Source organism: Chelonia mydas, chromosome 4, assembly GCF_015237465.2.
Source record: "Chelonia mydas isolate rCheMyd1 chromosome 4, rCheMyd1.pri.v2, whole genome shotgun sequence".
Classification (NCBI taxonomy): Eukaryota; Metazoa; Chordata; order Testudines; family Cheloniidae; genus Chelonia; species Chelonia mydas.
The window spans coordinates 46,077,245-46,102,118 of NC_057852.1; the positions used below are offsets into that span (position 1 = coordinate 46,077,245).

Sequence of the window (24,874 nt, forward strand, 5' to 3'; positions counted from 1 at the left end):
AATCAACCACATCTATTGAATAGACACTTTCGCTTTCCAGAAGATCTTTGAATTCCTGTTTCAATTGTTAGTTTGGTTTCTTTCATTTCTACTTCTCTCTCTCTATAACCCGTCACAAAGAACAGTTTCCCCATTCCTGGGGGTAAACTTAGCTCTGTGAGAGAGATCACACTAATGGTAAGCAGTACTGACTGTCCTTTAGAACTTCGTGCTGTATCATATTAGTGAGCACACAATAGACATGGTAGTGAAGCACATGGGAAAGCAGTCAACAGTATATTACAGCTGCTTATTTTCTGCATCTTGTAACTCCTTAATAAATTCCTTCTAGGCACAAGTCAGGCTGGCATGACATCAGCCTGGAAGTCAATTTTTTCACCTAATTTGAACTGATCTGTTGATATAAAAACATGGTTTTACTGTATTTTGCGTAATTGCCCTTGAACAAAATATATATGTCACAAAAAGTTCAGATGTTTTGAGCAACAGCTAGAACATTTTCAAAAAGTTTAGATAGTCTTGTGCTTTCTTGGGACCTCTGAACTCTAATATGAACTTCACAGTAATGACAGCTGATATTACACCTCATCATTATATCAGTTTTCTTATATGAACACAAACAGTAGGTTAAAGGTACATACGGCAGCACATTAATCACTTCTGGAGTCAGATGCTGAGCTCACCATGAAAACAAAATATGAATACCTTGAAACTCATGCCCTTTACCATATTTAATGGGACATTGCATCAATGATTGTGTTGACTTATTCTACTTTGTCTATTCAATTATTTTAATTAAAAGTAATTCCATCCCAGGTCGCTTAGGTGCTTTTTGGAACAGAAATTATAACTGGGGTATTTCTGAGCTGCCACAGGAGACAGTGAGATGACAACAGAGTAAAAATGCAGCATCTCCTTTAAAGGGACCTGTCACATTGAAGGGGGTGGGGGGGGAGTCTTTGCCCATAGCATTGAAAGGAATACTCACATGAACTTTGGCAAATATTATTCTGCAAATGCCATTCTAAACAGCCGTACCTCTATGAACAGTAACCTGACATTTATAACTATACTAAATAATGCAACAAAAGAATTTTCAAGGTTCATGTGAACCTTTTCACATGCAGACTTTGCAGTTTCTTAAATAATTTAGCATGTTTAGAAACCATCTCAGTGAATCATATTTTTGGAACACAAAGCAAATATTAACTGGTGAGTTGTCTGTGAATTTTGAGTTTGCGACATGGGAGAGAAGATGATATGACTAAGTTTCCTTGAACTTGATGGTTTTGCAAAACAACAGGCCAAGTTGTGCTCTCATTTAGATCACTACAAACCAATTAGCTTGCTCAAGCCTTATTGTCAAAGAACTGTCTACACAACTATTTTTAGCATGCTAGCACGAGGTCCTCTAGCACAAATGTGTGGACCTGGGCTGGGATGCTCAGTCCCAGATGCAGTGTAGACATAACCTATTAGTCCACAGGTAGCAACCCTAACAGGTGAATGAAAAGAATGCTTCTCCTGGGAAGAGTGACAAGCCTTAATCAGCTGGAATTTGCTCTTTCACATGTAAGTCTTACATCTTTATTTAAGGCTGTGCATAGGTCCTTCTTTTAAGATATATCTTCCACCTAAACTCCTAGTGAAGGTCTCCACCATTATGGCTTAAATCTTTCTGTGGACAAGTGGTAACCCATTTCCAGCTGACAGGCAAACAAGGATTCTTACTGATGTACAGAAAACAATCCTTCCAAGTTAACTTCAGGAAAACCACTTCCCTATGCGCTCTTAATATTTGCTTCTTTACTATTACACTTGAACGTGAACAATTTTCAGTTATTGTATAACTAAGAATTCCTGTCCTTTTCCAAAACAATGAGTCATTTGTTTCTAATCTTGGTAGGTCACAAGATATCAGAATTTAGAATTATGACATTATTATGAATCAAAAAGTTATTTTAGTTAATTTGTAGAGGTCTATATGCTTTGTTATTTTCCTTTTAATCTGAGGCCTGCCTGTTGGACAGTAAGTATTAAAGGTGTCTGGTTTTAGAAACAGAGGGATAGAAAAAGTTGTCCCACTAAAAATGTTAACAATGGAAGAAGATTAAGGAAATCAAAATAAAACGAGGCTTTGCCTTCCATGCAGCCAACCTGCTCCCCCAAAACAGGATCAGTTTGAGACTCCTTTGTCTTAACTAGCGAGCGTGATCTTTCCTAAAATGAAAGACAAATAACTGAAAATGAATTACAGCATGATTAAATGCATTCTATTGACTGAAGAAAGTGCAAAAGAACACAATAACCCCCTGAGATTTTCTTTTTGGGAGTTCATTTTCTTAAGGATTATTTCAGAGACTGCTGAAGGCTATGTCAGCTCCTCAGTGTATTTGCCTGATAGCTACATTCACTCTAAATAGGCAAACAAAAAATAAACAAACAGTAACATGACTATCAGGTTGTGAAATGTCAGCTTTAATTTCTTGATTGGCTCACCAATCTCTGCCCTTCCAAGAAAGGATAGCGGGGGGGAGGGTGGGTGGCGTGAGAGGGGTGTAGAGGTGGGGAAGGGAAGCAACACATATTTTTTACATGGCCTGAGGTAATTATATGTTTTTCTTCATAAGACAAGTAAGTGTAAGCTCCAGTGCACAATTCAGAAATTAAAAACTACTGCGCTTATATAAAAGGCATGTTTTCTTTTGGGGGTTTATGCCACCATTTAGAATTATTTTTGTCTCATTTTAGTCATGATAATCCCTTTTTCTCTTAGGAAGTCAAAATGTTACGTGTCTCTTTAGCAATGAGATGAGTATGCTGTAGATCAGTGGTTTTCAACCTTTTTTCATTTGCAGACCCCTAAAATATTTTGAATGGAGGGGCAGACCTCCTTGGAAATCTTAGATGTAGTCTGCGGACCCCAGTGGGTCTGCGGACCACAGGTTGAAAACCGCTGTTGTAGATGAACTAAAATATACTGTCAGACTTCTGTGCACAAGCTAAATGAACTTCTTCTTAGCATATGTGCAACATGCCCCATGTAGCACCTGATCAGGATTCTTCACTGAATTTGGTCCACTGGTCAGATCATTGCTGTTTCCAGATTACTGGACCCCTTTCAGGAGTCTGATTTTTCCTGCATATCCCCAAGTTTCACCTCACTTAAAAACTACTTGCTTGCAAAATCAGACATAAAAATACAAAAGTGCCACAGCACACTATTACAGAAAAATTGCTCACTTTCTCATTTTTATCAGATAATTATAAAATAAATCAATTGGAATATAAATATTGTATTTACATTTCAGTGTATAGGATAGAGAGCAGTATAAATAAGTCACTGTCTCTATGAAATTTTAGTTTTTATTGACTTCGCTTGTGCATTTTATATAGCCTGTTGTAAAACTAGGCAAATATCTAGATGATTATCAATGATGTACCCCCTGGAAGACCTCTGTGTACCCCTGGTTGAGAACCACTGATCTAAGTGCTTCATAAACATCGATTAATGTATTGTCACATCTCTGTGATGAGGATCTCCATTTTTTAGGTGAGGAACTGTGTTACAGAGAAATTGAGGTTAAAAGTATCCATTAATTTTGGGTGCCCAATTTGAGACATGTAGACCTATTTTTCAGAGTACTTAGCATTGTTTAGCAGTTTATAAGTTCAAAGCACATTTTTCACTAACTTGAGTTGCAGCTGTGATGCTTAGCACTTCTGCAAATCAGACCAAGAGTGTCATGTCAGGCACCCACTGTATGTGAGAAGTTTTTTCAACTGACTTGCCCAGCATAACATAGAAAACTCTGGCAGAGGCAGGAATAGAATCCATTTCCCCAGGGCAGTATTCAGCTGCCTTAACTATAAGACTGTCCTTTCTCTTCCTGAAATCCTCTGCACCAGTCACTACTCACCTTCCAACTTCTGTAACATATGAGGGGGTCCTACAAACAACAGTATCATTCACTAGACAGCCCTGGTCTATTCCCAGAGAAGGTCCACAACCTGTGCACTGAATGAGGTAGGGATCCTGTGGAAAAAAATATTATGTGATCATGCAGTTAAAGATTGTATCTAATTCATATACACAAGGGGACTTAATTAAGGTTTCACAGGTAATCTTAATTCTGGCATTTCCTAACTTTCAGGTGATGACTTTGTAACCTTAATGTTCTTTTAACATGTTTTTTGTGTGTGTAATTTCATAGGTTTTGGATTTCCTTCGACCCCAAAAAACAGGCCTCCAAACTCTGTTGCCTTAGGGTCTTGTGAGCACCTATTGGGAGGTGTTGAATGTTCTCAAATCCTATTGAAGTTTAAAAAAAAAAAAGTTGATGGTGCTCAGTCCCTCATATGTAGACTGCAGGACAGATGAGCAACTGCTTCTTACCTTGTGCAGATGTGTCCAACTGATCTTCAGGAGATGATAGACCAGGCCAAAAAGTTCAAGCCTGAGTGCCTAACGTTAGTCACCTAAGTTCATATTTAGGCACCTAACTCAAAGTGGCCTGATTTTCAGACACAGTGAAAATGTGCACCTACCACTGAAGCCAGTAAATGTTGTGAGTGCTTTTCTCCTTTGAAAATCAGGCTACTTTGATTTAGGTGCCTAACTATACAGTAAGGTGGCTATCTTAAGTACCCACACTTGAAAATTGTGGCTTAGGTTATCTACTAAACAAAGTCTCATTTTGTGTTTGTACAACTCTAATAACTATAGTCATTTATCATAATAATAATAATAAAAAACCCCATACTCCAAGTCCGTAACGATACCTCATTTCTGCATCACAGCTGGCTTATTTATGTCCTTTTCAGGATATTAGTCAAATTCACTTTAGACCCAGTTGCTTCATGCTGTTCTTCTTCTGAAGCTGTTAAAGGGTGTTAAATTATGTCATTATTTTGTTTTGCTTCTTTTACATAAGAAAACTTAATTTCATTTTGTCTGTATACCAATAGTCTCTTAATCTCTAACCTACATTATCGCTGCTTTAAAAAAAACCATGCGTTGATTGATTGACAGGGGAAAAACTCCACTTTTTTTTGCTGGAAACACATCAGGCACATAAACCTTTTTTACTGCCAACCAATTTTCTTACTAACATTTTATTCCAGTGGCATGTTAAAATATTTATTTTATAACATTATGGCCAGGACTATCTTAATACAGCTTTTACCATATTAAAATGCTGTATGCACAGGGCTGCTTGCATGGCATGTTTATGAGTAAGTGTTCAAAGCTGCATATTCACAAATATCAAATTTGAAGTCAGCCACAGACATATGTAGAATAAAGCTTTCAGCCTTTGCTAGTTTATGGTGTTATCATTTATCTGCATCACCACATATCAAGCTTTGCAAATAAGATAATTTTGCAGCAGTCTGCAGCCAAATCTAAACAACTGGCTTTCTGTGGTACTCAGATTCAGATCTGAACTTTTAATGCAGTCCTTATTCTAGAATGCCCGTTATCACTAGGAGGAGGGGAGAGACAACTGCTTTGCATGGTTCAGATGTAATATGCTCTGGGGTTTTACCAACATGGAAGTCTCTGGATAACAGCTGAGCAAATAAGAGCGAGGAGGAGGGAGAAAACTAATATTAAGTACAGCAGATAAAACTACATATACCCTTTAAAAGGACATTGGAAAGAACATACACTAAAATGTTAAATGTAGGTTTCCGTACTCATTTTTCCCTGCTGTTACTCACACCTTCCTGTCAACTGTTTGAAATGGGCCACCCTCATTACCACTAGAAAAGGGGTTTTTCCTCCCTTGGTATTTTACTGTTAATTGAATTTTCTCATTAGCACTGACCCCCCACTTAGTAAGGCAACTCCCCTCTTTTCATGTACTATGTATATATACCAACAACTGTATTTTCCACTCCATGCATCTGATGAAGTGGGGTTTAGCCCATGAAAGCTTATGCCCAAATAAATTTGTTAGTCTCTAAGGTGCCATAAGGACTCCTCATTGTTTTTGCAAATAAAATGTTGTTTAACAAAAACACATCTTTATTCTTGGTCTCAGTGAAATGAACTTGGTTATGGTTTCCAGCCTCACAATGTATGTGACCGCACAGCAGGAGTGAGAAATAGTTTAATCACCTACAGGTAGTAAATTGACTTTTACTCCATGTGAGAAGATATGTACAGTTCTTTTAAATCTATAGTACGAAACAGTACACATTTCCTCACATGAAATAAAAATCAATTTAGCACAAGCAGGAGAGAGCAGGAATAGATTCTAGACTGAGGCTTTACGATATAGCAGAGAGGAAACAAAGAAGCTCTGGGGATATTATTTTATTTTTGTTCTAGTAAAGTTCCTTGTTCAGTGTTAGAAGAAAGTAGCTCTTTCTGTGATTCTTTTTACCACTTCCACATGCCACTCAGTAGTACTGCCATGCAAATTAAATACACCTGTTTTTTCCCTTGAAGTACAAAATAGCGTTGCATAAATACCACTCACCTGCCTCAATGCGTGGGAGAACTTAATGGGAGCAGGGGTATGTGTGAAAGGGGACAGACCTGGGAGGGAGGGAGAGAGACAGACACTCACTCACTCACTCACTCAGGGACACCATATCTCCTCTCCCTGAAGGTCTCTGGCACCCATTGGCCAGATGGAGGGAAGGGTGCTGATTGGCCAGCATTCCCTAGCTCTCAGGATTTAACCTGGAGCTGGGGGCTATCTAGAGCCTCTTTTGGCTCTGATTCATCAGCCCCACCCTGAAGTAGGAATGGGAATCTAGCCTGACAGATGCTGTGGGTCTAGCTGTTCACCTGTTCGGAGGTCAGGAAGGGATTTCTGAGGACCAGGAACTTTTCTACCTTCCTTGCAGCACTTTCAGTGCTCAGTGGGTTAAGTAGGAATGCAATTAGGACCTAAATGAGGTACTTGGGTTGAATTTCTAATTTGTTACACCTTGCAGCTGGTTTCCAATGTGGTTGAAAGGATAAAATGAACAGCTACCAGAGGTAAAAGACCTGGGATTTTGGTGATGGGTCTTGAGCTCATGGGATAGGGTGAGACCTGTGGCTTTTGCAGGCTGAGTCTTCTGCACCCTTTGTCCCCCTTGTAGGGGGTGGGGAGATAAGACTCCAGGATAGCTGAGTCCTGGGTGGGATGCTGAGGAGAGCCTACCCTGAGTTACAGGTTATATGGTAAGGAGCCCTGTAACTCTGCATTGGAACCAATTAAATGACTGGTATTGGGAAGTATGTGTGATGAGCAAGGAGCACCCTTCCCTGTACTAAAGCTTAAAAAAAGGTCATGGTCTGCTGCTTAATTCCATACATATGCCTGGCCTCATTTTGCTGCCATGTTTGTATCAATTATGCTAATCCTAAACCTGAGTGCAACACATACCAACAGAAGATTAGAAGCTTCATAATTTTTTCTCCTCAAATAAGCTTTTAAAATACACACACAATGCAACCCCCCCCCCCAACCTAACATAAAATGTGCTGTTTTCCTCCTTATTTGATACTACTTTTTTGCCTGTAGACCTTTTTTTTTTTTCCCCTGTAATTTTACTTTTCACAGGCATGACTATTTTGAGATCTTTACAGCTTTCCTTAATGCTGTAACAGTGAGACATGGAAACCCAGCTTCATTGAGATTGCTTCTGCACATCTGATCCCCTCAGGAGGATATTGTGAGGAATCATCTGACTAGCAATAGGTCTGTGGACAGCCTTGTGATGCAGCTGCCATGGGTGAATGGGCTGCTGCGCAGGTCGCTCCTAACTGGAGGGCATTGTGTTTGTTCAGGAGGAAGGTTCCATGGCAACTAGAAGGACAGCTGGGAGGCGCTGGTCAAGGAGACAGAGTGTCTTGGGAGTGGGCTGGGGGGTCTGGGGAGGATCCTGCTGGTTGGTGGCATTCTATGTGAGACCCAACAGGTGCTAGAGCTTTAGGACCTAGTAGCTGAAGCCTTGGCCTGAATAGTGATTCCTAAAGCATGCTCCTAAGAAGATTTCCAGGACAAAAGGTGTAATACAGGACACTAAACACCTTTGGGCATGGGGGAGGGGGTTACAATATAACTGAGCCTTGAAAACATACTCTGAAGTTATGGGATAGATCAAAGACCAATTGAAAAAGACTCCTATTGACTTCAGTGGAGTGGGATCAGGCTCTAACAGTACACATCTTTAAAACCAAATGTTTTGTATTTTATAAAACTTTTTTGGCTGTGAAGGGTAGTTTGTGGGAGAAGAATAACAAAAAATTAAGAATAACATTATGAACTGAAATGGGTAAAATGGAAGAAAAAGATAGTCAACATCTCCCCTACTTCATACAAGATTGTTGTTTTGTGCTCCTAAACGAATGTTTTCATTTAGAATGGGAAGATAATTTTATCACTTCATTTCCAAATCATTCATTTATGTAATAGGCAGACTGAGCCCCTAAGGGGTAGTACGTAAGGGGTCAGATTCCATTAGAAGGCTATGGTATATACTTGTGGCTTGTGTGAGAATTACACATGAGTTATAAGAGAAGGCATTATGACATTCATATCCACACCCCTGCTCTCCACTATCAAGGACAATATCCAGTGCCTTTTTATGTTCCCTGTAGTTTTCTGGATTTCAAACCAGGCTGCAGTCACTAGACAGTGCCAGATGGGACATGTCAAAGTTACATTTTCCCTTCTTCCCCTGCAAGGAGAGGTAAATGTAACTTTGTGAGAAAAATCCTTCCTGACCCTAAATGGTAATCAGCTGGTTCCTCAATGCACCAAGACATTCTGTAAATAACCATCCACCAAAACACATATGGTGTGATGGGGTATACTCCCAGCCCCCCAGAGATCTGAATTAGGCCAGGTGGGCCCAATCAGCCAATTAAGTGGCAAACAAGGGAGATTTAGGCTGTATGAAGAGCCTTGATTAGAAAGAAACTCACCTGTGAGGGAACAGGTGGGGCTTCTATAAAGTCAGAAGGCTGGCAATAGTGGGGTTTATAGACAGAAAGAGGTGCGGTGCGGCGTGGCGTAGAGTAGCTCAGCTCTCTTAAGTAAGGAAGAAGGAAGTGGGGACAGGGATTCCTGAGGTCTAGTAGGCCTGAGAGAGAGGGGTCTGACTAGGGGGATTGGAGAAACACAGTGGGAAGTAGTCTAGGAGCTACAGCAGTAAGGTGGATGCAATTGCAGACTGCAACTGCTTGTTACAGGGCTGTGGACTGGAACCCAGAGTAGAGGGTAGGCTTTGGTACCCTACCAACCACTGCAGAGTGGTACTGCTTGGGGTAGTGAATTAGAAGACTGCCTGGGTCACTGCAGGAGTGATAAGGAGTTATGGTGGTGGGTGTGAGGACTGCCTGATGGCATTTGAGCAGAAAGACTTTGAAGGATTCCCTGCTGGAAGAGAAATCATAATGTGACCTGGTTGGTGGGTGAAGTCATGAAGCAGCCATGCTGCAACTCTGTGAGCAGGAGGAGAGTTGCAGATGGTGGAAGAGAAGGAAGGGGACATGAACTGGGTAGATCTAATCTACAGAGTTGCCCAAAGGTGTTGAGTACAGCTCCCTGTATAGAGCACAGGTGAATACCCCTGGAATCCATCCCAGCTAACAGGCCCTGTGTAGTTGGATGAATCATGAGAGAGACTGACCAATATTGCCTTGACCTCAAACAAACCAGGAAATTATGGTTTCATTTGGGCACAACAATCTATATAGGCATCATCATTGTTGTATCTGAGCACCTCACAATCATTAATGGATTTCATACTCACAACTCCCCTCTGAGGTAGGTAACTATTCTCTCCATTTTACAGATGGGGAAATGAGGTAAGGGTAGTTTAAGTGACTTGCCCAAGGTCATATAGGAAGCTTATGGCTGATCCAGCAGTAGAACCTAGGTCACTTATGTCCTAGGCAAGTGCCCTCACTACTAGACCATCCTTCCTTCCTGAGTAGCTGTAGGAGCTGGCCCAAACCCTTTCCAGGAGCTCACATGGTGCCTTTACCACCCAGAAGGCAGGAAAGAGAGAAGTTGAACTCTGACCTAGCTAAGGCCTCTAATGGTATGCCTACACAGCAAAGGCATACCTGCTTCTTGGGGGCATTTTACCCCAAACTCGGTAAGGACAATTTATCTTTTTGGTATTTGTGTAACAGCACAGCAAGTCAAGCCTAATCATATCCTGTGATGTGATGTCCCTGCACATCAAACAAAGCAGTGTCATGTGCATTTTAAGTAACTTTTTTTTTTTTTTGTAACATCCTTCTAGGTAGTAATTTTCCCAAGTTCTGTGTGAGCAGTGGGGTATATCTTTTTGATCTGATCAGGTAGGTTGATTTCAGAGATGTAGCAAAGTAAAAGTATCTTGAGAAATATCGGACAACATTACATTTTATTCTTTTAAACAAGAAGTCATTACTGGTAGCCTTTGGGGAGACACTGAGAACTCCACAGAGTAACAGAACATTATTTACATTTGATATTCAGCCTAAATCCAACAAAAGAGGAAAATAGGAAGGCCACCTCAGTGATGAAACTAACACCACAGTGATCTGAGATACTACAAGCAATATCTTTTGAAATGACTGTATGGTGACTGGAAATGCTAAATTTTAAAAATATATAGCCATAGCTCTCAGCCATTCTTTGTTTGTGGTGTTGTAGCCATGTTGGTCCCAGGAAATTGGAGAGACAAGATGAGTGAGGTAATATCTTTTATTGGATCAACTTCTGTTGGTGAGAGAGACAAGCTATAGAGCCACACAGAAGTGGTCTGAATAAGAGCTCTGTGCAGCTCGAAAGTGTGTCTCTCACCAACAGAAGTCGGTTCAATAAAAGAGATTGCACTATCTTGTCTCTAAAAGATATGAAACATATTTGAGTTACTGATTTCTTTTGTTCTGAAAAAAGTTATGCATGTATGGCCATAAGGCTAACTGGGTGAACAATAGGTTGTTTTACTATGAAGTAAAGAATTTAGAGGACCCATCACACTTGAAAGACATCTGCTTTATTGGGATAATTGACATTCTTGTATTAGATAAATGCATTTTTGTTGCTGAGAAAAGGAATTAGTTGTTGCATCAAGCAGACTTATTTAAAACAGGTAAATACCTTGGAGAATAGATACCAATCTCTGTCCTTAACTTTTCTTCTGAACATGAACCAAATGTCCACAGAAACTTCAGCTAGTTGTCTCAAGCTTGTGTGAAAATGCCCAATACTGTACACAATAAAAATTATATAATTCATAATATAATGTATAGGTTGAGATAAAAGCAAGCATTACAGTTCTTCTAATGTGTGCATTTGAGAACTATACCCATGTGGGTATCTGAAGTACTATATTTCCCTTCTACACTTATCAAATGACTGATAATTGTGTTTTATGCATAGGCAAGTGCTGGGGGTGTGTGTGTGTGTGTACGTATATAATATTTAAATGACAACCATTGTGTGCTGGGATACAGTAACATTATTGATGGTGGTGACTGCCCGAGACCTATCTGGATTAGTGCTCCAGCAATGGTACTTCTAGTGAAATTTGTTAAAAGTCCTTAGTATAGACAAGACCTTACATTTCAGTCAATTTTGTTTTCCTCTTTCTTTTTTTTGCCAAGAGTCCTCTAGTCAGTGGATATGTTCCTCTAATTAGACACTTGCTTTTGAATATACTTAGATTATATCATTCCATGCTCCTAAAAAATTGACAATTTATACAAGGATATATATCTTTAGTGCTGATATTCATACTAAAGTGATTTAACACTTGATCTTATACCAGACATGAGTGTGCAGAACTGACTGAAAACACATTTATTCAGGCTTAATGTCCTTTATTATCCTTCAGTATAATTGTTACAATTTATTTAACACTGCCTTCTATAGTATATAGCCGATTAAATTGGCTATTCCTACTTGCAAGGTAGCAATAATAATGACAGATTTTAATTTTCAAGAACCTGGAGTGCTTATTAGGAAAAGTTTCTAATAATTCATTAGTCTGGTTTACACTCTTAAAAGGTTTCTATCCTCTCTGAAATCACTGACTATCCTGTCTTCTGCTCATCCTCATGTGAGCAAAGATATGTTTTTGTAATTCTATACTACCCTCCTTTTTGGAAATGGAGTCTTTACATTCCAAAGAATGAAGTCATATTTTTGATTGACAGCTGTAATTTAATTCACTTTTGTGGGAGTCATTTGTCATGGATGAGAGTATTTGCCTTCTTAAGATTCAGCACCCTTTCTCACAACCAATATACTATTTTTAAGAGGTTTACCTCGTCAACCATTGTTAAAAATGTAAATAAAATGGATTTTGAAGCCACAGGGTGCCTGTAATAGCTTTTCCTTTTAGACTTGAAGCTCATACAAACTTTATCTAACCTGCAGATTTCTGAAAGACTGGAGAAAGTGACAGTTATATGCAAGTTCTGTTCACTACTGCTTTGGCTTTAAGTTTTTGAGTCAAGGGGAATAGTGATACTTACAGATTATGTGTTAAGAAGAGATCCATAATTTATGGATGATGAGAGACAGTAGTAGTTAAAACCTCATTCTTCTGGGTGAATATCTATATATGTAAAAATCTGAAGGAATTGTAAAGAAACAATCCGGGCAACACTGTAGCTGAATAATGCTGACAAGATCCAACAACTAACACTATTGGTACTAAAAAGGAAGAATAAAAATAAACATTGTCCTTAGCAGAGATGGGTAAGAGAAAAGGTCTGACTATTGAGATAAGCATCCTTATTCAAATGCAGCCACATGTTGTAGCACCCTGCAATAGCATCACAAAAAAAATACTGAGAATTATAGAACCAACACACTCCTAGTGGAGTAAAGCAAAAGTTTTGAGTCAGTCGGACAGTGAAGAGGCGGAGTTAGGAGACTCAATTGTAGGTCAAGTGAAGGGAAGAGTGGGGGAATGGAATGAGGGAAGAAAAGTGCAAGGGAGAAATCTCTTGTTGGATTTGAAGGATGGTGTTATATTGTCTCGTACACTTTTTTTTTTTTTTGGTGTAAGTGACTGCCTTGTCAGATTTAAAAAAAACGAAGAATGAATATAAAATCTCCATAAGAGAAAGTATAGCAACTCTGACTGTAACAATCCATACTGAAACATAAAATGGCAGCTGCTTCATATCTATTGCCTTTTATGGATGGGTAGCGGGATTCCTACAGTTTGAAGTACTGTCTGCAACACCACCCCCCCTTTTCAGGTACATAGCTACATACATTACATTGGGTAGTAGAGATGGGGTTAGGATACAGAGGGATCATCTGGCATTTTACATAACTATGGCAGCTTAATTTAGATGAACTGAACAAAGAGCTCTTTAAAGTTAGTCTAGATCAATGCAAAGTATTTTGCAGAGGAAATGAACAAACCACAATTCTATTACGATTTAGGGGAATACTCATGCTTTGATCAACACAATTTTAGATAGGAACATCCATTAGTAAATACTGAGAATTTAACCTGACATTCTCAGACCTCTTAATAAAAATTGCACTGATCATAACGGTATTGGTTTATGCTTTGAACAATTTAATATTTATAAAACTTCCTGTTTTAATTTTTATATATTTTATTTTTAGTGCTATGGCAATAATGAAAAAATTGGATAAAGCAGAAAAATTAAATCAAGCTCTTTGCATCTGACTCAAAAGAATAAATTGTGTGAACCACTTATAATTTTGTGTTTATCACAAATCCATGCAGCCAGAGCCCTCAAACGTGGAACAAGATATGAATCTGAGATAGTCAAAATTAGCTTTATCAGGATACTATAGTCCTCTTAAAAAGAACACTAGGACAGAGAATAGACATATGTCCACTGCATTTGTGCTCAGTCTGACAAAGGAGTGTGTTTAAGACCTGTTCACCGGTTATTCATCTCGGACAAGAGTTTCTGAATCTATCAGTCTTGCAAGAGCACATTTCCTGAACCCAGTACTTGCTGGGGGAAAAAAACTTGCAAACCTTCTTAGATCATAGACTATTAGGGTTGGAGGAGACCTCAGGAGGTCATTTAGTCCACTCCCCTGCTCAAAGCAGGACCAACCCCAACTAAATCATCCCAGCCGGGGCTTTCTCAAGCCGGGCTTTAAAGGATGGAGATTCCACCACCTCCCTAGGTAACCCATTCTAGTGCTTCACCACCCTCCTAGTGAAATAGTGTTTCCTAATATCCAACCTAAACCTCCCCCACTGCAACCTGAGACCATTGCTCCTTGTTCTGTCATCTGCCACCACTGAGAACAGCCAAGCTCCATCCTCTTTGGAATCCCCCCTTCAGGTAGTTGAAGGCTGCAGCACTGATGACAGGAGTGTGAACTGTAGAATATGCTAACTTGTGCTCTGACCCCTGTATACCCTGCTAGTGTGAACTAAGTAGTACTTAGCCCTGTTTCAAATAGGACTAAAGCAGGTACCTTATGGATGCATAGACAGAGGGTTGTCCATCTCCACATCACTTTGCATTCTGAATCTTTCAGCCAACTCAGTGATCCAAGTGCAAAGTCCTGTATTCAGTAACATAGGGTAGAGTACTGTGTTGATGTCTGTAAGGAGAATTCTAAAATCTGTAGTGCACAACTTTCAAAACATAGTGAAGAACCACAGAACAATGCTCCACAGCGGCTATCGTGGTGGGGATTTGAGAGCTCCCCTAGCGTAAATTCCAGGACCCTGTTATTGGCCTCTGACTGATTCTTTAGGCCTTTATTCTTTCATATCCAGGAACAGCAGAGTTACCATGTAACCTTGGGATATTCACCAGGTCCTAATTTTTCAAAGGTTACATGAAGTCGCTCAGCAGTTCTGAAAACCAAGGGTGAGACCCTCTTGGTAAAAGACTGAAGGGGCATAAAAGGTACCTAAATCTCACAGTTGTGGCCAGTGGGGCACTCCTCAGTGTAGGAACTTCAGAATACAGCAATAGGGCTGCCACTTAGAACCCTGTCATGGAGTTTATACACCCCAGCTGGTTCGTCAGCCAGCGAGTTAGCAAAGCAATGGCCTCCTTCTCAGCCAGAGCTGATTGGCAACCCTACAGCAGCCATGAGGATAAAAGGGCTGTAAGGCAGGTGGGTAGGGTGGCTGCCAGAGAGAGGATCCCTCCAGCAGAGTGGTGAGAAGCTGCTAGAGAAACCAACGCTCCAAAGAGGGAGAAGCAGGACAGGAGGCTGGGGAAGCCTACAAAGGAGGAGAGAGAGTATGTAACTCAGGGAGCAGCAAGGGATGAGAAGGACTGGTTCTGGTGGCTCCAAACCTGGGCACTGAGCTGGAGCCCAGTGGTGTGATGAGCCTGGGTTCCCTTAGCTGCTCCATGTGGGGGCTTCAAGAGAAGAAAATCTACAATCCAGGAGATGTAGGGCTGATTAATCCCCACTAGAGCCACATCTGACTGCCCACTAGCTGGAAGGGGACAGAGACTATTGAGGACCTGGCAAGGAGGGTTCGGATCATGACAAGGACTTGACAAATGCAGAATTGGGCACAGGCATATACCGGGCATGGAGCAAGGTAGGTGTAGTTCCCCATCTTGTCACAAAGAGTCACTAACAGACAAAGGCCCCCATAGTACAGACCTGGTTGCAAACCCTGGCAGGGCAGCAGCAACAGGGCATGCTACATTACAGTCTCTGAGGACTCTGCAGCACCCAGAACAGCCCAGGATTGGTAGGGTATGAAGGTGGTTTAAAACCATTTTGGGCACCTCACCTCCCAGGCTGCAAGTTGTTGTGCCTCTGCTTGGTGCACCACACAGAATCTCACCCCAACGCTTCTCAGTCCCCCTGCTTTCTATATTGATAATGGGATTGATGATACTTACCTCATGGCAAACTGTGAGGAATAAATAATTAATATTTTTACATAGCTTCACCTCAGGATACTGGTAGGACACAGAATTAGCAGTGTGACAACAAACATCCCTACTGCCACACACCAGAAATCACAAGCATACAACAACTAGAAGTTTGCTGGTTTATTTATTTATTTTTTAAAATTACTAATTTAAAAGAATTCTTGGCCCAGGTCCCAGCCGTCTTCCTTTTCCAAAAGGGCTGCGCAGGGAGAGGGAGAAAAGAGGCGGCTCTTGCGACGGGATTTGTGGAATGTTGGATAACCAGGAACTCATTCCCTTACACCTGGGAAGCTTGAAGATTCCATGCAATAGAGCTGCCGTCTTTCTTCTCAGTCTTACATAGCAAGCTGATGCTTCCTTTGAATAGGGTTGGAACTCGGCCCAACAAACTACTAATAATCGTGGCATTATGTGGTTTTTATGCCCCAGAAAGCTGCAGACATTCTCTCCTGCGAGGGGGCCCTATATGCCAGAGATTATTCAGAAGGTTGAACACAATCTCAGCACAAGAGCATTGTGTAAATCTTTATGTACTTCACAGCTGACAAAACCACTGTGCATTTGAATTTTTATGCAAATGATGTAATTTATAGCAAAGACTGACTCAATATCAATAGTTTCCACATTTAATTAATCTAGACTATAGAGCAAGGAGCAGACTGGAGTAGAAAATAGGAAATCATCTGGAATGACAGAGTTTACAAAATGGCAGAAAGCGTAAGCAGAACTGAGAAAATTCCAAAGCTTCCTCTACCAAAGCCAAACTTAAACGTTAAGGGTCAAGAACTTCTGTATCGGAGCTGAATTCTGTTCCTAGTTACACTGGTGTAACTGATATCAGAAGTTTGTTCCTATTTCTTTGTTTCCATTTTTGTATAACGTGGAAAGGTTAGTTATTTCAGTATTGCACAAAAAAATAAAAACAAATCCCCAAAAAGGAACTGATCAACCACCACCAATTGAAGCTTTAGCTAAATCTTCTCCTTGCCTCAAGTATATGCATAGTTTGCACACTGGAAGCACATGCATTTCACACAGATAGGAGATAAGCCTATTTCTGTCAGATTTATCTCTGTCAGATTTTTTCCAGATGATTTTGCTATAGTGCTATACCTTTCTAGAGAGCATGCTAGAGTTCTGTGCGCAGCTGGAGGGGGCTTTAATGAACAAGACATTGCAGAGCATACCCATTATTCCTAAACCTCAGTAAAAAATCTAACTGCTCATTTTATGAAAGGTCTAGTTTTGTCAGCCCAGAAAGATTATTTGTTTCAGGTCATTTATTCTTACTTACATCAGCTAATTCTTTATTTTTTTTATTTTTGGTGAATCAAGCACAGTATGCCAGAGATCTGATAGGCAGAGACTGAAACAGTAATTAGAGAGATGCTGCGAGGAGCCTTGTGAGATGATGTCCTTACTGTGAAGCATTCTGTTTTGTCAATAAGCTTACATCAATACTTGGCAGGTTGTTTCTTCAGTTTGTCTGTTTTATATTCTGAAACATGAAAAGTCGCTAATATAAAACTGGAGCTGCTTTGCATTTGCAATTGACAAATCCTATTTTGAAACCATGCATGAACATGAGGATCAAACCTCGCTTTTAACATTTACATTTTTTTTCCAATGGGAAAGTGTCTGATCCAATTCTAATTTACCTGTGGTTGATTTCCTGAATCTTTCCTAATCCCTTGCAGCTGAGATGGTCTTGCCATCGGAGAAGCAATTAACAAAGTCCCTGACTGGAGTGTAGGAAGCATCTGTTACAGAAGTATAAAAGGTTAACCTAAATCCCAGCACACAGAGATGTCAGACTAGAACAAATCAGCATGGAGAATTACCTGGAGCACCACAAGGTTAAGGTGGAGCATATGTTTAAAAAAAAAAAAGGGTTGTTTATGACTAGCCAAATTAATTTTTCTGGCTGAGAAGGTCAGACAGATAGAAATGAAAACTGTCCATGATGAATAGGGACTGTCTCAGGCTCCAGCTTTCACTTGGCAAACACCAACTTTTTTTTTTTGTCCATAATCCAGAATCATTTTAGCAAAGGCGAGAGTTGCAGAGACACAAGTGAAAATCATCTGTGGAAGGACTTCTGCCAATCATCTAGCAGAAGATTTCTGATAAATATCTATTAAAACAAATTTGAGTTGCACCGTGTTCAGCAGATCCATCAAATGGATTTCTAAGACAGCTATTTCCTATCTCTATACATGAGCACGTAAACTGTTAAACCTACTATAGACTATACCCACCCCCCTGTGAAGGATCATAAGCCTCGATCCCAGGCCTGTGGATCCCCAGGCCATAACAAACACCCAGCAACTCACCTGAGTAACCAGGGAAGTGTCAGCTTGCAGAGGGCCCTTGCTCCCTGTGACAGGAATCCCCAGCGTGCAGCCTGGGACTGTCACTTACAATGCTTTGCTAGTGACAAGCAGTAAACCCCTCCAGGCACTGTGATAATTCAGCACAACACCCTGCTAGACTGCACGAATGCTCACAGAGCCACTTGTGAATCACACAGAGAAAGGCACCAGCCAAATCCCCACAGCTCCTAGCCTTGTACCTCAGGAATATACCACAAGATGAGCAGTGCAAGTTTATTAATTGGTTCACTACTTCATCCATGAAAAGTGGATATACACCAGCCTTTGTAAACCTGAGCAGATTTACCAAATACTTCAGATAAACTCACTGGTAAAGATAAACAGTAAGACAAGTTTATTGACTACAAAAGAGAGATTATAAGTGATAGGAAAAAAGTCAGGGTTAGTTACCAAAATAAATAAATAAAACATAAAAGCACACAGTCAAAACTCTCAACCCTGTTAGACTGGGCAATATCTAGATTAAGCAGTTTTTCTTACCCCACTGGATATTGCAGTTCATAGTACACAGGTTTCCCCCTTGAAACCTGGGCCAGTCTCCTCTGTTGGAGTCTTCAGTCTTTTGAGCATCCTTTTTGCTTACATCATAGGTGGGGGAGGGAGGAAAGGCAAAGCCTGGGGCCACTGTTTATGTGCTTGGAGAACACAAGTCCAGGCATGTCTGGTGGGTATTGCTGAGTGAAGGAGCAAGGTTGAGCAATTCTCCTTGTGTTGTCTTGTGCATATAGTCATTGCATTGTAGCTCCCTTGCTGGACAATGGCTGTTGATGGTGGTTCAACACCTGCTCGGGCGTTGGTTACTTTTCCTTGCTGTTGTCTCTGGGGAGCTACTGATTCCCCAGCTTACAGCATGTTTTAGTGACAACCATACAACACAATCTGATAACTTCATATGCACTAATTATATACATATTTAGATAGAACAATGACTTTCAGCAGATCATAAACTTTCCCCTGATACCTCAGATGGCCTGTTTTATGTACAATATCACAAATATATATAAATGAGGAATATGGGGGTTACAGGGCACTCTCCCGAGGTATAGACTGTGTCACTTCTCTCTCCCAAAACTCCCAACTGGGGGAAACATCCAACTCCTGCAATTGGCTGAGGGACTCTATATAAACAAGGAAGTAACAACAGACACTTGTCTGAGCAGCTAGAGAATCCCTGGCTGGCTGCTGCTACGCTCATGATTACCTGACTCCTGAGCCCTGCTTCCTCACCTGCTCCTGGTTCCTGTCCCCCTATCCCAGACTCTTATCAACTCCCAGTTCCTGCTGTCCTGCCCTACTCCAGGTCCCGGCTCCTCTGCCTTACCTCTGTCTTTGACTCTTGGCTTGGCAACTTTGTCTCTGGCTCTGACCTTTGGGGTGGTACTTGATGCTGTCTTTGGTTGTGACCCTGGGCTCTGATCACTAGGCCTGGTGGCCCAGGCCCCAGTTATTGCACAGCACTCCATATACCAAACTTCTTCTGGTGTATATATACAATTATACAGCAACATATATTGATTTATAATTTTGAATATAGTAGGCTCAGTATTTCAGTTCTTCCTGAGACTAAATTCCTATTTCAGCCAATAGGATATTTACTTATTAGAAAGGAACATAGGATTAGGTTTGGTAACTGTAGAATAGATTAACTCTTTGGGCTAGATCCTTAGCTGATGGAAATGGGCAAAGCTCTGCTGACAACAGTGATGTGTGGTCATTTACACAAACTAGGAATTGGCCCACTATCTATAAGTAATAGAATGTTTTGTTAATAAACGTAGGTGTATAGTACTATGCATGCAATGCTTTTTCAAACTGTTTTCCAGGGTAAAGGTTATTTCTAGACCCTCTGGGTAATACATGAAAGATGCGCAGACAGGAATGTTTATAGTTGTTACAGTTTTGCTCAAGTCTATTCTAAAAATCATTTTTGCACTTATGAATTCTACCTGTTCTCAAAGGATGTTATAAACACTAATGAATTAAGTGTATGCATGCTAGCACTGTTGGAGTCATCTGACAGATGTGGCAATTTCCTGCAATATCCTTAAAAAACCTTATTGGATTAAGTTTAAATATCTTTAGAGACCATTGTATTAAATGGGAAGGTTATGTATTATTGTGGGCCAGGATTGTATGTAACCTCTCTAGGGGGAAGATGTGAGCATGGAGTTATGAACTTCAAAGAACAACATGCTATATACAGTTGGACTTCTGAGACAAAGAGTGTTAAGTGGTTTGCCTGGGGAATCTCTAGGGGGAGGTGAATGCAAATTCCCCACCTCTAGCTATGCAAAAATCCAGTCTTTTGAAGCTGTGCTCTGACAAGGAACCATTTACTGCTGATTAGCTGTTCTCGGAGTCTAAATATCAAAGGCCCAAACTATGTAAAGGAAACATTAACCTATTTATGGTGGTGCTAGGTCTGAGTTAAGACCGTTATAAACTTGTAACCACAAGAAAAACCCTATTGTGGGGTTGATAGGAGTGACTCCTACCAGAGCCCTTGTTGGAATTGAGAGGTGATCTCTGATTAGCTTTTTCGCATGCATGTAGGTTTGTAGGGGGTGGTTACCCGCTCCTGCCCTGTGGGGCTTAAAAGCCAGCCCCGGGCGAGAGCCAGGGCTAAGGGCAAGAAAAGCTAGGCTGATTGGGGAAATGGCCGCAGCTGGGCCATGCCCCAGTCAGGCCGCAGCTGGGCCTATAAAGGGGTTGCTAGACTAAAGCTTAGCCATGTCTGTTTAAGGTCTCTTTGAGTAACTGTGGAGGTGCAAAAGGACATTAGCAAGAGCCAACAATTTGTCCCAAATTGTAGATAAGTACTGAGGACATGGCTATTATTGGGATACAGTATTGTACTTTCCATCACTATTATTCTTTATGCTTTACTAAGCCTCCAGGTGGAGATTGTTCAAGTCTGTTCACTCTAACTCTAAATATGAAAGAAGGAATAATTTATCTGGGAAGTCTGACTGTTGTTGTTGTTCCTCTAGTGGGACTGTGGCTACCATTGAGATTTTCCAGTGAGTTTCCTGTTTACTAGCCATCCATATGGATGCCTTTGATTTAAATTCCTTATTGACTTAAATCACTTTTTTTAATCCATCAGAAATGGCAGCAAAGAATAAATTCCATGATCTTGGTTATCTAAACCAGGATTTTTACTTCCATTAATATATATGGGTGTTTCAGTTCATAAGTCCTTAATAATTGCTAGGATTTTTCAGTCTTGTTCCAGTGTGGGGTTTTTTTTGTGTGGTTTTTTTTTTTTTTTTTTTTAAATACACTGCCCTGCTACCACAAAATGCAATCTAAAGGCTAAGTCCCCATCCTTGGAACAACACAAAAAATGTCAACATCAATAACTGACTGACTGGTTATTAGATTTGCATACCAGCCAATGTGTTTAGGGGTTCTAAATTATTTCATGATTTCCACTTTCTTCCTGAAGATTAACTCTCTAATTAGACCACTGGTAAAATGTCCCAGGACTGAAAGTCACCTTATCAAAATGTCATATGTTTCTTTCACTTCTTTAAAATATATCTGCTTTAAAAAAAAAAGAATTATAGAAAGAGAAACCTTAGAAATAATAGAAGATGATGCAGGTATTTCTTCCTTTTCTAGGCTAGGTAGAAATACTATATTTGGGTCTTGTGTTCCTGAAATCTATTTTTTTTTTCTTTTTTAAAATGTCTATAAGTCACATTTTTCAATCAATGAATTGGGTCAGCACTCTCTGAACTGTGACACTTTTTCCTTCTCTGAATGTCACAAGTTCACCATACCTTTCCAAGTCATGGTACATTGATTCAAATTTATGTCTATTTCAGGAATGAGGCTCATCTTTGCTTTAAGAAACTTGCTCTAAAGTTTGTCTTACTTGCCACTGCTCTACCTATAAAGGATGAAGATCAGACTTTCAAGTCACTGTGATTTTTTTTTTTTAAAGGGATTGCATCTGTGTTTCATTTGTTTTCCTTATGTGTGGGTGAGCTTTAATATTTCTAAACATTCTTTTAAATCCGTGATACTGAATACATGGTTCCTTAATAACCCTTTGTGCTACATATTAAAAAGTGGCCTCTAATTTTGTATCCAAAGTTGACAGTGGGCTTTTGAGTAAGACATTCTATAGAATCCCAGTGAAATGTGGAAATTTCATAGGTGAAAAAATGACACTTTAAAATAAACACATTCACACCAAATGTGGTTAAAATACATATGTGAACTGGTAGCTAAATGAAGTGAAATTTTCTATTTTTGCTCAATAAATGAGTCTAATCCGCAATTGTTAATAAGGGTATAATTTAAATCATGAGTATTTTTAGTGAAAGTCATGGACAGGTCAAGGGTAACAAACAAAATATCATGGCCCCATGACTTTTACTAAAATTACTCATGATTGAATCTGTGGGGGAGGGGGAGCCAGGGGCTCGCTGCAGGAGAGGAACCCTAGGGGGCCTGCCGCTGCTCCGGGGCTAGCTGCTTGGGCAGCCCTGGGGTCAGCCACACTGGCCGCTGCAGAAGTCACAGAGGTCACAGGAAGTCATCGAATCTGTGACTTCTCCGACCTCCGTGACAAAAACGGAGCCCTAATTATTACATTTTAATAAAGTAACTATTGGAGTTCCTAATACACAACTATCTTTTGCAGCTTTTTGTGATTGTGGCTGTTAAGCTTAAGGCCAAGACTTTAACAAAAGAGGCCTAGATTCTCAATGGTATTTAGGCACCTAACTCCTATCTGGGCCTGAGTGCCTGAAGTTAGGCTTCTGTGTTTATATTTAGTTCATATTCTGGTTTTCAGAAGTGCTGAGCTCTTAGCAGCTCCAATGGGCATGAGAGATGTAATTATTTTTGAAAATCTTGGTCTAACTCCCAGTGCTCCAAATTATACATTTCAGTACCTATAGCTTTATGGTTCATTGTATTTACATTTATTAACATGCTAAGTAGATCTGTTGTATACAGTAGCTCAACAAAGAGTGTCAAGAAGTAAAATACACAAAGAATTAAAATTGCAGTTATTGCTCCATCAACTATTCAGATGGTTAGAGATTGTATGAGCGAACCCTAACTACCCTCAGCAGGCAATCTGGTGCCAGACTGCTGTTAAATAACTAGTATTTAACAAGAAATAACATGTAGATGAAGTATGTGGCTTAAAACATTGTGTTAAGCATCATTAAAACTCAGTCTCCTTAGAGCCTTATTAAGAGCCCTTTCCTTTCCATAATAAAACATTTCTCTGTGACTGTTTCGATTAAGATTCTAACAATACAAACAAAATGCCTCTTAATTCAGCATCCCACTAGAGAACCATTGTTTCTGTCAAGCTGCAAAGGCAGGTGGAAGAACTAAACTATCCTTACAAGCCCCATCTAATCAGTAAATGGGAAAGCATTAGATGGCTGCATTTTCTTGACTTTTAAAAATCTCTTTTCCCTTTTGTAAAAAAAAGGGTTTTGTTTGTAAACATTTTACCTTCCGTGGTTCGGGCTCTTTTTCCCAAATGAATGCTTTCTGCATGTATTTAAATTTAAATACTCCAGAGCCATATTTTCAGCTGCCGTAAACCACCGTAGCTACATTGCAATCAGCGGAGCTATGTTGTTTTACAAAAGTTGAAGATCTGACCCAAGGGTGTATGGAGTTTTATAGTTAAACTGTCAAAAGAAAGTACCTACAGTCAATTTACAGATATACAGGCCAAATTCTCTTGTGGAGTAAACCGGGGGGAGTTCTAAGCAGCACTAGTTCATACCAGCACTGAATTTGGCCCACATAATTCAAAGGGCATTGTAACATCAATTACTGTTGTTGCCTGATGTTTTTAAATTTTATTTTCCTATGTTACATTAATGTAACATTTCCTTAAATACAATAAAATAAACATAAGAGGATGAGTGGATTGGTACAGGCTTTTTTCGCTAGGTCACCAGCCATGGCCAATAGTGACTGAAATTCATTAGAAATTGATGACCAGTGACTTATAAGAAATAAATTGGCAATCTTAGTCTAGGTTTTAAAGGATAGAGAGCCTCATCCCAAAAAATCGCCATCACAGTTGGCAGTGATTGAATCCTCCTGGCAGTCTTCAGCCCTGGTCTTGGAAGTTGTACTACGTGGAAGTACACCTGAGCCCCACTGAATTCCCCTGTGCATTTGTGGAACTTGCAACATTGGGGCCTTAATGAAGAAAGACAGTAAGCAGAATTAATTCACCAATCTCTATTCCATGCAGTGTCAAGGGCCAGGTCATCATAGATCAAATGGAATTGAAGCTCTGTTTTTAAGTATTTCAGAGCAGTCCGATACTACTGCGATGAAGTGACTAAAGAGCTTCCTAACTTTGATCAACACTTGAAATAAAATGAATACCCATGAACAGTAGTGGAAAGTTTGATCTATGGTATGCAGAATGTAACAAACCCCCCTGAAAAACTTTGTGGGACTAGAAATCGGAGCATAATGGCCATAATAAATTGAGAAATATGTTCAATTAGCTCTCTTTAATATGCAAATGCCAAATATATATTAAAAATCCAGCAAGGTACATAAGCAGATCTCACTGGGAGACATCGGGTGATTAAAATTTGGCACATATCTTAGT

At 40.0% G+C, this 24,874-nt stretch overlaps 1 long non-coding RNA gene across 1 annotated transcript; it reads right to left on the reverse strand.

Moving 5' to 3' along the window:
* Positions 1-236: 236 nt before the first annotated feature.
* LOC122465692 lies at positions 237-6,839 on the reverse strand. The gene is made up of 5 exons (XR_006290700.1): positions 6,800-6,839; positions 6,486-6,544; positions 4,783-4,880; positions 3,921-4,036; positions 237-394 (listed from the first exon to the last, which is right to left on the reverse strand). It is a non-coding gene; the product is annotated as an uncharacterized LOC122465692 (long non-coding RNA).
* Between the last annotated feature and the right edge of the window lie 18,035 nt (positions 6,840-24,874).